We start from the raw sequence: 17915 nt of genomic DNA on the forward strand, positions 1-17915 counted from the left end.
GGTTGTGCAGGCTGCAGGTAGACGATAGGTCTAAAGAAAAAAAACCACAAAGAGTAGAGAAAGCCCTTTCTTTTCAAAGACCCATCGCGAGTAGTCGTGTTCGTCACGGGGATTCGTATATAATCTTTCGGAATTTCTCAACGTAGGTACAAAGAGAAAGAATCGCACGTGCCCGTCGCACACAATAATATTATAATATGCTGCAGACGATACTGATATACATTGTACATTGTTCTGTATATTTTTTTTTTTTTTTGGATAAGATTCGTGTCGAAAAAAATGTTCCATTCTCAGCGCATATTATGCGATTTTTATTGTAAACCACTGTTGATTACAGGCTGTGTAGTTTATATTTATATAAAAGACATATACAAATATGCATACTTAATCGTATTATATACTATTAGGCTACATAGGTTTTTTTAAAAACTATTGTAAGGTGACAATTTGAGCGTTTTGATTTGCGTATAAATAGCTTAGAATAAACACCCTCTATTGCAACAACAGTAATTAACGTTTTTTCCCCAAATTATTCTTCCATGTACAGAATTTATTAAAAGGTTTTATTCGTATTCTGTTGTATTTTCAAATAAAAAGTTTCGCACCCAATGATATATTGTTATAATTCTAATTATTCGAGTACAAACTTCTACTACTAACCAGTATGATAATTACGATAACAATCTTACATTAAACATGGTATCTACAAGGTCAATATCACGAACACGACAGGGATTTATTCGGTCGAAATTTGAACTGAACGTATTTTTATATTGAAACAACTCAAACAACTACATAATATTTTACTGTATAGGTATAGATTTCATAAAGTATCAGCATAATATTAATTTATGTACTTAATAAAAAAAACCCTGACTAAAACTATAACGAAAATAATTACTCCAAAATTAATTAAATATTAAGTAACTAAAGAGAAAAATGCTTAAATTTTTTATTGAGAACGAAAAGGTTTATCAAATGAAAATATTTTTTTAAATTAAGAAAAATATTTGAATAAATTACATACATAAGCTTAAAATGATAAATCTATCTCTTGTAAGTGTTGCTTGTGTTTGAGATAGAGTTATACAATACAAATTTGAATGTAAGTTATGTATTATAATTTAGTTATAAATCTGACGTTGATATAAATATTGTAAAATTTGAGTATACCAAATATATATTGATTAGGTCTAGGTGGTTAAACATTTGTTGTACTATATCATTATGTATTTTATTAATGGGTACTTAAATACAGAGCATTTTTATTCTTATAAAACATAATGTACAAGTAACCATGGAGATTTAAAGGGTAATGAAAGACCACAAAAATCAAATTGGTCGCGGCCTGTGGTTGTACATATATATATAAAATATTATAGCGGTTCAACTTAAACTTGTTTGCTTCTTTGAATATTTTAATTTAAATCGCCGCCGTAGTGGCTGGTCTGCTACAGCATTTACTATGCAATTAGGTTTTTCGTATACGAATAGAATAAATTAAATTAATAATATGATTTATAAACCAACTACAGTCGATGCTTTGTTTTGTTTTCGTTAAATTCCGCCGGCTAATACAATTTTTTTCTCTTAATATCGTAAAACATTTGAATCAATTATTATACGCAGTCTATGGCCCGGGGTCACAATAATTCATTATAATCATAGGACACGTCAATCGGTCCGTCCATTTTACGCGATATTTACAACGTGTATGATAATATTATGAAGACGGCGGAGAGATACATGTTACGCTACGTCACCGCCGACACGATTATTTCTATCTCTCGCGGTCGTCGTGTGCCTATACCGGACATTGTCTGTAAAAGCATATGATATTATGCATGCTCGGTTAACTTTCAAACACTTTTACAGTTTAATATAATATACTTTATTTGCCTTATCGCACACTTAAATCAACATTTGTCTTTTCATTCTATGCCTAACTATGCGCCCTAAACTGCAATAAATTTAATCGTAAACTGCGCGCACATATAATACGTATTACACGCGTATAGGAGTGGTCGAAGCATAATATGACATTATTACACGATTTATTTATTACGCGCGGAGTAATAAATTCTAAACGTGAAATTGTTTTTCGTGTCGTATTTTTATAAAATTCGCGATATTTATCACTCTGTCCCGTACAAAAATAACGTTTTATAAATTCCGTTCGACCGATGACCACCACACAAACTCGAATATATTATATTATGTAGGCACCTAAAATAATATAACAGTGACTTTCGCGTTTAAATGTGTACACACCGTCTGTGTTGTATTTTTGTCGGTTTGGCTTACAAATACGAAAAACGCTATTTATTGTATGTACCAACTTACAACCTACTGTACAATAAGACCTCAAAAACGTCAACACGGATATTACTGCGTAACTATAGAGTATGAGTAAAAGTTAAAATTACATATTCCTAAAAACGTATTTTGAAGTAGATATATATTATAATATTATGTATTATATTATGATCACGGGCTGTAATGGAATCGTTAATATTATAATGGTATATGTTAATTTGCAGTAATAAGAAATAACTAATATTTAACACGTTGTATTCGACGGGAGCGGCGGCAACGATGACGACAGAGATTTCTATCCTATACGGCGGCGTGAAATTAGCATTCTGCCTCTGCCGCCGCCGCCGACGACGACAACGACGTGTCCAGACCGCAATTGTTGCATGCCACACCGATGGATGTTGGAAGTGTTGTTGGCGGGGCTTAGGTCGGGGGACGATTACATTATTATAGTTTATATATATTTTCGAAACAATGAGAATTATTGCGATTCCATTCCGAACTTTTTGCAGCCCATAATTTTCCGTCTCTTTTCTTCTCTCCGTCATGTATAACAAATTCTCATGTTAATTGGAGCGGTTTAGCCGACAATGCCAGATGAATTTAAAAAAAAAATTGTTCGCATAGAACTGATGACGACAACACCTATTATTTGCTGTTGTGTACTACTTTGACACCACCCTCCCCACCACGTTACCTTACTCTCTCTGTAGACTATCACCACTCGGCCTGCGCAAATTTTTTTTTTTATAAATTTTAAGGTTATTTTTTCATCGATATTTTTAGCGAGATAATAATACTGTAAATCATATATTATAAATATTATAAAATAATCTATAATATATATGTATACATTACCCATTCTTCATTTATATTATTGATTATAGAATAGGATGTATACTAGATGATCATATTCACCATCACTGCGTTTTGTTTGTGTGTTTTCTATTTAAGACGTTACTATACTATTATAGGTTATAATATAATATCTTGTACTGATTCGAAAAATGTTTATAATATGACGTGTATGTTCGATTATGAATAATGATTTTTCGTTATCTTGAATATGAATTATGTAACATTTTATGTTATCCAACCGTTTGAAATTGGTTTATACTCTATACACTCATATTATAATATGTAAGGATGAATCGATGATAAAAAATTATTTCTGAAATCTGAAGCTTATAATATACTCGACAATCAGTAGTCAGCAGTATATGTCTTAGTATTGCGGTCTCTCGCATCTCGTCCTCGTATAGCCATCAGTCAATAATCGGTAACGTATAAATGTATTCAATATATCACACGTTGTCGTACTCATAATATATATATATATATGTATAGTGTATATAATTTCTATATTTATATTTATAAATTATATATACCAGTTTAAGGTCATAACAGCGTATAGCTTTACTATAATAATATTAATAATAATATCGTTTGTCAAATCCGGTCGCGCGAGTACGTGTGAACGCGGCCTCGTAATTTTTGGGCAAACGGACAGCTGCTGTTCCACCGCCGCTGCATCGGGACCTCGCGGAGTATACAGCCATGTTGGCCAGCCATAATGAAATAGGAGGTTCGAGTGTCAGCAGACGTTGACATGCAGACTTAACTCTCTCGTGTACAATAAACGCTCGCGCAAACGTATTATATTATATATATATATACCATTACTACGTGAACGTATCTTTCGAAATTGAATTCATATTATCTGCATATGAAAGCCGTCATTACGTGCGATATACCAAATACCAATCGTCGATTTTTGAACCTCACGAGTGATTGCAGTGTGGTATGTAGGTATATAATAGTATAGAGTCTATACTATAGATTATAGGTAATAGGCATTCACGATGACAAAATTTCAGAAGTCGAAACCATTTTCTATAGCTTTATACCTAATATTATATATTTATATTTATTTTATGTCAAACATTTTTATTATTATTATTATCATCATCATCATTAAAACCAACTAAACGTCGTAGTTGTTTTCATATTAATATTTTACAGAAAACTTGAACCTCGACTTGAACTGTATACGAATATGATATATATATATATATATATATACATTCAACGTTATCGCTTTTTCTTGAAATATATAGGCACGTTATTTTTCGATTATATACGTATAATATTTATGTACTCACTCCTAGGTAGTTATATAAACATTTTAAGAGTTCGTTCTCGTGTTTTTTACCGATTATTATATTTTATTATTGATACGCGAGAATCCGATGACTGTGGTCAGTAGTAATATAGTATACGCATTCCACGATAACACGGCCTAAGTGCCTGACGATGGTATATACTATATAGAAATATTTTATCATAGATTTTTATACGAAAACATACGACAAACATACAGTTAATTCGTCGGCTATTTCACATTAAAATTAAACTGGTCTGTATAACGTGTTTTGGTTCTAGTGCGACGTAATTTATTATAATTTAGGTATATTATCTTCAAAATGTTGTATACCGCATAATAATATACTATATCATTGTTTCTCTAGCTCTGTGTATACATTCTATGATATTGATCATTGAGTTATAATCATTTATTATTTTTTACTTACAAATATAGCAAATAATTACTGTAAAAATATAAAATAGTAGAAAATTATTTTTTTTTTAAACTGCATTATATGTAAAATATATGCCATTTCTAGGTATTTATGATACCGTATGTTTCAAATATCTGCTTATAGAGTATTTAGACACATAACTGAAATACGGTGGTAAATGTGATGTTGTTACTAACTAGTATCCTTAAATATAATATTTTTATATTATAATACTATAAAATAATTCGTGTAGACTGTAGATACACCTAAATATTATAATAATATCCGTATTGTACTCGTATATATTTGTATATTTATATCGGGATAATCAACGGAGGATTTTTCTATGAATTTTCTAAATTATTTTTTTAAATAATAAAAGATGGTTTCCGGTCACGCAATCGTACTACTAATGCATCAATTTAGTAGAAAGTAACTAAGGGATTTTTTTTCATTCAAAACCTAACCGTTTTTACCTAGTAAATACTATAATTAGTTAACAATGAAGAATATCCATTGTAAAAAAGAATATTAAAATTAACGTTAAATACTCCTAAACAAATTCTTCGTAGTGTCGCGTGATGTGATCTTTATCGGGAAACGAGTACGTGGTATAGTATGCGAGTACGTGCGTTGGAGAACTTACAACATTTCGAATTTTAGACGGAATGACTGATGCTTCATACATTGGCCGTCAGATAGCGCTGCGTCGGTGGTACGAATTGGCCTGGTAGATGTCGTTCGCGTAGGTTTTACGGTCTTTTTATTATCGGAAACGAGTGATTAAAAAAAATAATCACGCCCAATATTATAATAGTAATATAACAAGGCAGTAAACGGTAAATGCGCGCACCTAGTGCCACTATATTATTATAACCGCTCGCCCGCGCCCCATTGATTCATGGACACGCGCGAGTATAACATAACGTGCGCTGACGACGACGACGATCCGTCGTGTGTGCATTGGCCTCATTTAAATAACGATAAAAACCGAAGAGCCGCCGCCGACAATATTTACGACCTGTAGGTACAACGGACACGAAACACGATTGCGGCGCGGCGGCGTTCGCCCGGCCGACCGTCCGTTCAATTTACTACCGCCGCCGTCGATTTACAATGTTCGACGCGATTTTTATTGCTTTTAAATGGGTCGGTTCAATCCATATATACACAACTGCTGCAGTTATAGACTGTATATTATAATATGTTAGGTACGCGATGTACCGTTGTTGTTTTATATCATACCTACTTATTATGTGAAACGAATTTTTTCGGTAAAGGTTTTTTATCGTCTGCAACAACTACTTCTCGTGTTCTACACACGCAGTACGCACGTATATACACACCGACTCCGCATATATTAAATTATTATACATATAGTAATATAATATATTATTGTATACATACTCAGACAATTGACACGCGTAGCAATAGTACCTAGGTACGGTATAGTTTTAAATTGTAATAATTGTTTTCTGATTGCACTCTTTCGAAAAAAAAATCATTGCATTACTACCAGAATTTATTTACGTCGAATAATCGATATTCTAAAATATGCTATTTAGTCAGCTGTATGTTTATAATACACACTTATAATTGAATAAATTATATTTCGTGTTTACGATTAAACGTTTTTAATTACATAGATTATTAGTATAAACCATAGTTATCTACATGATAATCGTGATGTAAATTAAAATTATACTGAGGCACATCGTCTGTCTACGTATAGAAAAATCTCCCACAACCACTAAGAGCCTGAAAAGATAAAAATTAATAATTATTTTAAAAAGAAATACAATATTGGGAATTATTTAATGAATAAATGAACTTAATAGTAAACCTAAATTATTATAATATAGTGGAGTAGTGGACTTAAAAAATGAAATCTTATAATCATTTTATCATTATTATTCATTATAATTATTATTAATCGATAAAGAATAAACAATTCTTATATTTTGGGTTCGACAATATGTATCGTATACTGAAAATATATAAAGGATATTCAATTAGTATTCTTGATTTACTATAATATTTACAATGAATTTATTATTATTTTTTTTTCATCATGGTATTCGTTATAAAACATTTTAGTTAAACGTATTATTTTTAATATATAGTTCAAAAATTAAAACTAAATTAATTAGATATATTTTAATTATAATTGATAGGTACTCTTATTATTAAACAAATGTATAAAATTCGTCATTTATCTCCATAATATAAAGTGTTTGGCAATTAAATAAAGTTTAATTTAACCCAATTTAATTCATACCACATTTTTTATAAGTAATATATTGTAAAGATATCTTAATATTGTTTTTTTAGCTAATTTAATTCAATAGCGAAGAATGTAGAAAATCGATAATTACACTACCTACCTATTATATAGTTATATATTATATTAAGACACGTACCTACCTATACTTGTTTTTTTAAGATTAAATAGTGAAAAGCCGGACAAGACGTATCGGATTTCGTTAAGACGTTAAGTTAACTTGTTCGAAAACAACAGTAGACAAAATACAACGTGTTAAAAAAAAGTACCTGAAATCAATGGTATTATTCTTAGTATAATATAAACTTGCTCAACCCTCGTTCTAGGGTTTATCCGTTAGGGTGTGTTGCCGTGTTGGTGGTGAATAAAAACGGAAAACATAAAGGGTTGTGAATAGCAATGGAGACTAGGACGACCTCTGTCATCAGGGTATGAAACAGCCATTGGAGTTGTATATAGTCTCCGTTAGGTGTCGCGTGAGCAATCCCTTCGTTCAAGTGTTGATACGATTATCCGTTGTATTAAATTAAATGCGTTTGCAAATTTTTTTTTTCTTATTAACATTAAAAAAAAATAATCTAGGATTATTTACTATTATATTAGACTATTAGAGAGATTATTATTAATTAGTATTAAAAAAAGTATTTAGTATATTTAAGCGTGTTACAAATTTAATAGCCAATTAATTAAAGGTTACTGCGATGTATATATTTTAAAAGTTAAAAATCAGAATAGTCTCTTCTAAGTATTTAAATATGTTTAGATGAGTACCTATTAGATATAAACATAGAATGCGTATGTCTGAGTACAAATTCAATGACATTCATTTTCACAATTACTTAAGATGACGACGAACTCACATCTATGGGTGACATAACAAGATAAAAATGGAAATCGTTCATCGTGGGGATTTTTTTAGTTTTTTATAATTAATTTGTCTCTAGCTAAATTGTCCCTTCTTATTATTATTATTATTATTATTTATTATTATTAATTTAATACAGAAAATTACAATAAACATATTATAACAATTGTGTGTAGTAGGCTCTAGTGAGCAGGCTCATGTGGGGGGATAGGTATTTATTAGTTAATTATATTAAACATTTAATACAATTGTAAAAGAATGATTTACGTATGTAAAACATTCATATTAATGATTTAATGGCTAATTTATATATTTCATAATGAATTTGAGTTGTTCATAACCACTCTTAATATGTTGTTAGATTTAATATTATTGTGAATATTGACCTATTATAAGACTTAAATTTAAAAATATTATGTATATTTGTTATGAGTAGGTTTTTTCACGATAGTTAAATTTGTCTACGATGTAGTTATCAGCATTTTTAAGTAGTAATATTTTACATACTCATAAGTGCAGTTATAACTTCTATTAACATACAAGTATCGTAAAAAGTGTACAAATACAGAGATAATGCGCTTGCTGATTATAGTTCAATGAATTTGTTATATTAAAGCTAACAATAGAATATTACAATTTCTACTAAACGCTAATTTGGTATGCTGCACGTGGGTTAGAGACAGAAAACAAATAATTTGTTGACATCCGCTTAAGTATCTCACGAGATATCTGAATTGGAGATCGATATTTGAAGAAAGTAAAAAATAAAGAATTTTAATAATGTCGTTGTAATAACAAACAAAAGCTCCAATAGGTATACTTAGGTATCTGACCGGGCGGCACGAATCAAGTCTATGTTATAAACTATTATGCATAGATTATAGATATTATGTAGGTATATAGCTGATTAGAGTGCTGTTACGTATTTTCGTACAGTACATAAAAAAAAAACACGGCATATATAATGCATTTACGTTTTTGATCCATTCACAATATATATATTATATATAAATCTCCGGAGCGTCGCGTCGCAATTTAATTATAGTGTAGGTACGTGCGGTTAGAATAAGAAATAAAAAAAATCTGTACGATTCGCGTCCAGAGATTTCGCGTTAAAACCGATGTCCCCCATTCCGTCGCGCGGTCACGTCACGTCACGCCATCGAGAGATAGTCGTCTTTCTAGTCGCGTCGCCGCTGTTGCGAGTCAACGCGCGCGGCACATGGCGCCATTAGCGCCGCGATACTCGCGAGGCAATTACGGGGCGTGCGTGGCAAACGTAATGACCACCATCGCCGCGGCCGAACTTGTCTCGTCCGTATAGAGCGCGCGCGTTTGTATTATTATTATTGTCTTCGGTCGTATATATATATATATATTATACATTTATATAAACGACATCATGAACGCGAGACGGATGATGAATTTGTAAGTATGTCTAATATAATGATATAATATATATATATATATTATTATATTTACCACCGATACGGACATGACCGCGGTATAAATAATACACGCGATTTCGTTGACGGGAACGTGCCGCCGTCAGTGGCGTCTGACGTTATTAGACTTTCGCAGAAGTTAAACGTAGGTATAGCGCGCAGCATATATATCGACATATAAATGTATAAGCATTAGATACATACGACGTATAGGTATATTGTGGTAGTGGTCCGTGATGGTATACCTATATATATATAGTGTATATTGTATAGTCACTATAAAATTATATATGATCGTACATGTATAATATATAACGCACGCGCGCGCGTTAGCAGAGTAAAGCACGTCGACGCCGCTGTAAATCTTAGTATCCTGGATAATTTTTTTCTTCGTACCCGTTTATACTTGACGGGGAAGAGGACGACAACGAGTTTCCGTAAATACTTACTACATAACTACGTCGCGCGCCAGCACGGAGAAAATATATACCTACGTGATTTTGAAGGTGCGATATTTTCTTCTGAAATAGTACATAATAATGTAGTCGGTATAAGACGTAATATTATGGTAGATAGTATCTGCTCATTTTAAATAATTGAATATTTGTATAGGAATTAAACAAACCAGAACCCCCAATTAGTGTGATTGCAACGTAATTTTTTTAAATTTTACTTCCGTTTTGTTTTGCAATTGCCTCGGGCCGGTTCCGAGAAAAGCCATTTGAACAATAGCGATCTTTGTTCGTTCCGAATAACTCGACAGATATATTACGTGAATCGAATAATATACATTTTATAATGCTATTGACTTTTTTCTCGTCTGAAAATAAATGCCATATAGTTATTTTGTTGTAAATAACATTTTGAAACATTCTTTATCTAATATATAGGAATCTCTTTGGATTGGTATAGAATGTATTATAGTTTGTGTTAAAACTACCTACCGATACTTACATATTTAAATATTTCGAACCAGTGGGGGCCCAGGGGTACTGGACCGATCGAACACTCAAAAACCCGCCGCCGCGCGTAACTTTTAAATACAAAATCATATTATTTATTCTTTAAAAATCTATCTGTAGCTTTATCTGTACTTTATGTCTCTGTTTTCTTCCAGAAAAAAATTGAAAATACGCCACTGTTTCGAACAAAAATTATATTACCTATTTTTTTCCTGTTATTTTTAATGTTTTGTTTTAACACCAAACGAAATTATAATTATAAAGTTTTTTGGTTTTAAATATATACATTATAGAACATTTTATATCCCCGTTGTGTCCATCTGTCTGTTAGCTGTTATTGTTGGTGTATAGTTACGACTATTGATACTAAGATATTAATTTATTAATTATTGTCTTACATATAGTAACTGTACATAGTTAGAATTATACGGAATTATAGTTTATTGCGTTGTATTATTAAAATGCGTTTAGAAACCAAGAATTTAGGGTGCTCATGGTGACATTTTCTAACTAATTAGCTTAATATTAGTATAATAAAAACGGTAATTTCGACTAAAATTGTTGAACTATTTTACTACTTTTTAATAATGTTTATAAGTTATTCATTTTCACTAATCAACATTTTTGCCCATTTTTAAAGATTTTATATAATACCTCAATTCATATAATGTCATAATGGAAATCATTAGTTTTTGGATTTAAATCTTGTAAATTATACAACTTTATTTCAAACATATTAATTTACTAAAAATAATAGAATCTTCAAGGAGGGTGGTTTTTTTAATTTCATTAATATTATTACTTATTATTTAATATTTATATTATGCATTAGTTATTATACAAAATATACTATATAAAATATTAAATAAAATATTTTTAATTGTTAATATTTAAAGTTTATTAAACAAAATTTCAATAAAAATAGCATCATATTTTTGGTTTGTGATATTATATTACAATTTATCTATAAAACTTTTTAGTTTTCACGTTGTTAATAACTATTGATTTATTTTTAAATTATTTTATACATGTAATGTAACTTATAAATTATAAAAAATACTGCAGTAGTTATACCTACAATTTTATCTGAAATATGTCTGTAACAATGAACATTATGATAAGTCGTAGAATATTTTCAGTAAAAGTAATTTGAACAAATGCAATGTATAAAATAATTGAATATCAAAGTACAATAGGGGAGAATATTTCACTTGCATGCGGGAAACGGCTTGGAGATGAATGTGCTAACGCTGCGGTTGACAGACAATTAATTAAAGCTAAAATTTTAGTAATATATTATGTCCCGCCGAATTTCAGAATTCACCCTATACAGAGAGAGCAAATATATAATATATACGACATTTATATAGGGTTTTTGATTGGTGGTAGTGTTGGGAGGGGTATTGTATGTATGGAATATCATAAAATGAAAAATAAAGTAATTTGTAAATAAAAAGATAGACACGGCCATAGTAAAATAATAATATAGTATCTTTACACAGCAGATATTTTCAGTTTTCACTGTATTCTTAGGTTTAATATTTATATATATATATTACTGGTTTAACATGTTACATTGTAGGTAAATATTATATATTATAGTGACGCAATTGTAATAATCATCTTTACGGTATTCGACCAAACTATAACAAATCCGAAGAATATAATATATTATTATTATTTTATTTTTCAAAAGATTATCGTTGACAATATATTTTTTCAATATGTGTAGGCGGTTGCTCAAAAATTATTTGTTTGATGTATTCGTGTACTATTGTGCGAACGAATTAAATGTTGTATATTATTTAAAATTAAACTTATAACAGTAACAATATTGTAAAGATTGTATAGAATTTGAAGTATAACGGTATCTCTTTTCATATAGGTATCGGATAAATCACTATCGTCAAAAAAAAAAATACCCGTAGAAAACAATGTATGTATGTGACCCGAGGATATTCTATTGCAAGTGTAATTCTTTGGGATGTACGTTTGTAGAGCGTTATCATCAGGGGGTCTTTGGGGGTGTCACGAGTATTTTTGATGTTTTTATAGTCTATAGTATAGTAAATACTATAGTATTATTATATTAGGAAAACGTGCAATATTGTGTATGATAGCGCATTGCATGCTTACTTTTAAGGGTCAGTGTCTATAAACCATTATAATTCAATTACTATATATATATATAATATAAATATTGTAATCAAATAATTATTCGAAAGTCTTCGTTAAAATTAGATTAATTTATAAACGATAGTCTCATAAATACAAAGATTATGTAGAGTCCATCACCTGCAGTCAATATATAAAAATATATTTATTCGCTAAAGTAACTATAATGTAGCACCCTTTAATCGTATAATTAAGTGTATATATTTACCGATTTAATAAACATATTATAGAATCAACGCTTCGTCATTGTAGTATATAAAAAGTATTTATTTAGATAAAATAAAAACAAAACAAAACAATAAACAATAAAAATACGCTAGTGTGCTAAATTTGTCGTGTGCATCACGTATTATAGGCACACACTCGTTATACAATGCTTATAAATTATAATCATATGTATCTACTTATAAACGAACATACCATTTGTATAATTTGTATGTATAAATATAGGTATGCGTAAAAAAAACGAATATCGTTGGTTATTTAATTACTTCAGTGTAAGAAAACAATGGATAAGAATAAGCCTCAGCTGACGTACTACTGCTATAATTTATATACTCATACTTATATAGGTAAACTACAGGTTGTAACATCAACGACGGTTGTTTCGCCAAACATTAAATTTGTATTAAAACATGTGTACGTATACTCGTACGTAGTACACCTAATACGATGTATTATATACGACAGTTTTAGACATAATGCTCGTCGCGTCGATAACAGACGGTTGTACTACAATGTTCATGATTGTAGGTAGCAGGTATACAGTAATATATGCACGTACCTATAATTGTAGATTTATATATTATGTTTATATATACTATAAATAGGTATAAAATACACATTGTTATTGTAATTAACGGTTGAAAACCGTTTAGTGTAAACTATTAACATATATAATAGGTATATAATGTAAAACTTTTAATTATTTTAAAATATAGTATTATATTTACCGATTACGGGAATATTTGTTTTACACGATTTGAAGGAACTCTAAAAACATTTTTACTTTTTTGAATAACAGCATACAAAGTTTAATTTCACATTCTGAAGAAAATCCTTTTCTGAGATTTTCAATACATTAAAACTGACATTTAAACTGTATTATAAGTTAACAGTCAATTAGTTATAATTTTCAAGAAAAGGAGTGGATCAACACTTTTAGGAATCATCTATTTCACTCTAATCTACTCATATCATACCTATAAGCACGTATAGGTAATAATCATTTTTTATTTCTGTTCTCTTGAGTGACGTATTTTTAATTTTATATTCTGGAACAGAATATTTTTAATGCATCTAATTCGATTCATAAAAATCGAATTTCGAATGAGTTGTTAATTATATTTATAATTTATACCTTATAAGTTAGAACTATTATAACTTATAAGTAGGTATTTAAAGTTTAGATGAGCGGAGTAAATAGCAGGTTTATTGCATAATTATATTGGATCACTGCTCTACTCATCAAGACTTTAAATATTTATAGTAAATTAACTATTCGTTTGAAATTCAATGCTTATGTATCGACAAAAACGTATTTGTTAACTAACAAAAAACGTTTGCCAAGTCAGAGATTGGCATGTAAACTTCTTGATTTTCAATTTTTAGAAATTTATTAATTGTATGCAATATGTATGTATAATGTATTTTATTTTCATTTTCATTTAATGAGATGGATCTCTGAGACCAAGAGTGGATTTTGTTGTTTAGGGTCTTGTTAGATTCACATTGGCTGGGAGAAGTGCAGTGAAGTTTTTCAGATAAAGACCTTTTATAGTTATTAAACTACAGAGCTTCAAAAAAAATTAAAACACATGTTATTGGGCGTTTTATATTATGTTTTATGTTTTTCAGCTTTATAGCTTTGTAATGATTTAACAAGACCCCAAATAACAAAATAGGTTCTCTAGTTTCGGTAATCTACCACGCTAAATAGAAATCTAGCAAAAAACAACTATTTTTTAACAGTGAAAAATTAAATATTTTTTTTTGAAATTTTTTAATTTCACATTTTGTATCTAATTGATAATTCCTTTTAGTGTTATTCTATATACTATTTTAATGGTTACCACACAGTATAAATGTATTATATATGCTTCTTTTTATTGTATAAGAGATATAACTATAGTCTATAACTATACAATTTAGGTGTTGTAGAATGTTGACTTCAGTTTTAATAATATATATATTATATGATAAGGTGAATATTGCTGGATGATATTTTATGAAAATAAATTATACAAAAATATTATTAGGTACAATTTAAATATATTGTTATGAAAACTATTACCTACTTATTTAATTGTATACAAATTATAAAAACATGAATCCTATGACATATATGTTTTTAAAGTAGTACTTTTAATTTGTTTTATATCATTAAAAAAATATGTTTTTTACTATTTTAAAAGATAACATATATTTTTTCTTTTAAATTCCGATGATGCAGAATTTTTTTTTGGAAAACTTTGATAAATAATAATCGAAATTCAAACGAAATGCTACTACCTAGGTAGTTAGTATAAGTTTTAAGAATGATGATGAGTATGGAGACTATACAAAGAAGTGAGCCAATTATATTACATTCGAGAATAAACCGTGTCATCTTCGACTAGCTGCTCCACTCATTTAATCTTTAAATACTTTAAGTTATAAGTTATGTATAACTAATTTTATAACAACACATTCAAAATTAAATTTTTATGTTTTAAAGCACTAAAAAATATTCAGCTTCGATATATAAAATTAAAAATGTATATTATACAAAAAAGTATAGGATTTAAAATATGACAACGATAAAAAAATAATATATTTTTTAAATGTTATTTTGCAATCAGAATTATGTAAAACAAAAATATTTTTAAAATAATTAAAAATTTTCGAAATTACAAGTGTGGATATTTATTAAAGGATTATCTTATATTAAAGCATGATTTTATTATTAAAAAAAAAATAATGTTCAGAAATGTAAGACTTTATAGTTTATGTAACCTTATTTATATAAATTTAAATGTTATTTAAAATGATAAATTATTTAATGAACCTAGTAATCTCCTTCAAACTCATTATTTTATTAAAATATTACATATATATTTGTATAAGAAATATATGATTGTAATTAAAAATTATACACGTGTCGGGATTCAAAATTTAAAATTAAAAATTAATTTTTATGATATATTTCAATTATAATTATGAACATTATTATATTAATAGACTTTTTGTTTAAATCAAATATTCCTACTCATTTCAATTTATAAAATTCTGAAAAATTTATGAACTGACGCACCTATAAAGCAAGAATATTATTATTTTAAAATGTTCACATGTTAACAATATTTATTTATTGCAAGAAATAATAAAATATGATAATTACACTTTAATTTAATTTATTTTATTATTAATTATTTGTTGGTAGGAATTTATTATTTTACTATGATTAACGAACAAAATAATATATATTATATAATAAATACAATAGTAGTATTTATATTAAATTATGAATAGGAGGTACTTGGTAACCTATATACTGTATAGGAACTAAATTGTGAAATTTCCAAAAATTCGATTTTAAAATATTTAGTTGTTCATATATTTTTAAAAATAAAAATAAAACTTGATGCCAAATGCATTATTAAGTGCATCATTTTGAATTTTCATACGGGTTTTTTTTATTTTTTAAGTGTTTTTTTATCACATATACCTAGAACTCTCTATAGGCATGACATGATAAAAATATATTAGCTAAACAACAAATAATAATGAAAATCTACCTAACACGTATATTACGACTTACGAGTATTTATACTACATATTATGTATCAAATATTTGCTCGTTATTCGACGTGTTAACATTAATAATATATTATATTATAGATATACATCATCGAAAACGTTTCGTTAAATCACTTTGTATATATATATATATATATATATGTTTTAATTTTCCAAAATAGCATACACAGATATGTATGTATGTATATATATATATATATACAATACCTGCAGTGTTTATATATGAGTTATAAATTGACGACAACTATATTATAAACGCGGTCGTCATATATTAAACCTACACACGTATACAGTCACATCTATATAATATGTATATGTAGATACACAAGAACGCGCTTGCTGAACTATAAATAACTATAAATCTATATTTTCCGGTCGTCAGATATATTATAGGTAATGTGTAAATGTAATGCTGGAGTGTCGACAGCGGGGTAAAGCGCCTATATTGTTGTCATTATTCTATAGGGGAAGGTATTCCGGCGAACGGTTTTCGTCGTGGCGTGGAGGGGGAGCTACTGATAAGGACGCGCGTATTATGCGGTGTGTTATCATTGGGCGCGCGGGGGCACGACTGCTGCAGCGACTGGACGGCGCGCGTGCGTGCGCGCGCGATCGTCCAAAGCGGCGGCAGCGGCCGGAGCAGCTGTTGAGTGCTGCCGCGCCATTAATGTCAGTCCGTCCGACCGTCCAATCGGGTCCCGTGGTTCATCACCATTTGCGCCGGCTTTTTGAAACGTAGCGCGCGTGTCGCAGACTTTTCGCTCGCACGTTGCTTATCGTCGTCCGACCGCTTTTCCGACGGAACGTTCGTCGCTACGCATATTACACCGGCCGTGTTGGTATTATTTTATTATATAAGTTTCTTTTTCATCTTAAAGATATCGCACATAAATAATTCATTCGGCGCGTTTTACAATATCATATAGCTTAGCGAATCCTGCGGTGTAATTTATTTCCTATGATTATTATTGATTTTCATTCACTATCGTTTAATTTTTTTAAATTTTTTTGACGGGATCCGGATAAAGCAATATACTAAATTCGAGTATCATCACCAAATCATTGCTGTCGTATGGTCGTACGTAATTCAGGTATCTATTATAAAAGAGCAATTTTATATTAATATACTTACACAATTTATAATAATAGGCAAAAATGTATTGTAGGTACTATGCATATAATGTGTATTGTACTTATATATTTTTATAAACAACACAATTGTATTTTATTATTTTAATTTAAACGAGTATATATAAGTATTTATAGAATTTAAGTGGTGTAATTTTCTTTTTAGTCGTGCATGGTCGATTATATACCTATTTGTCTATATAAAATTTATATTCACGCTTATAATTAAAGGTATGTCTACTACCTACAATATTTTAGACTTCACTAAATTTCAATCATAATTTTATTTTATCAAGTTCAACAATATTTTTTCATAATATTTTTATTATTTTTTAGATTAGATAATTTTAATGACTTCCAATAGTA

At 29.1% G+C, this 17915-nt stretch overlaps 1 protein-coding gene across 3 annotated transcripts in view; it reads left to right on the forward strand.

Annotated features, from left to right (window-relative positions):
- LOC113554418 (homeotic protein antennapedia-like) overlaps positions 1-17915 on the forward strand; it is a 153705-nt gene that overhangs the window by 26402 nt on the left and 109388 nt on the right. The window contains exon 1 of one of the 3 annotated variants that reach the window (XM_026958254.1): positions 17107-17512. The exons of the other annotated variants lie outside the window; for them this stretch is intronic. The gene's annotated coding sequence lies outside the window, so the exon portion shown is untranslated. Of the gene's footprint in view, positions 1-17106; positions 17513-17915 lie in introns of those variants that run through there. 3 annotated transcript variants of the gene reach the window in all.

The sequence above is a fragment of the Rhopalosiphum maidis genome, chromosome 2 (assembly GCF_003676215.2).
Source record: "Rhopalosiphum maidis isolate BTI-1 chromosome 2, ASM367621v3, whole genome shotgun sequence".
Classification (NCBI taxonomy): domain Eukaryota; kingdom Metazoa; phylum Arthropoda; class Insecta; order Hemiptera; family Aphididae; genus Rhopalosiphum; species Rhopalosiphum maidis.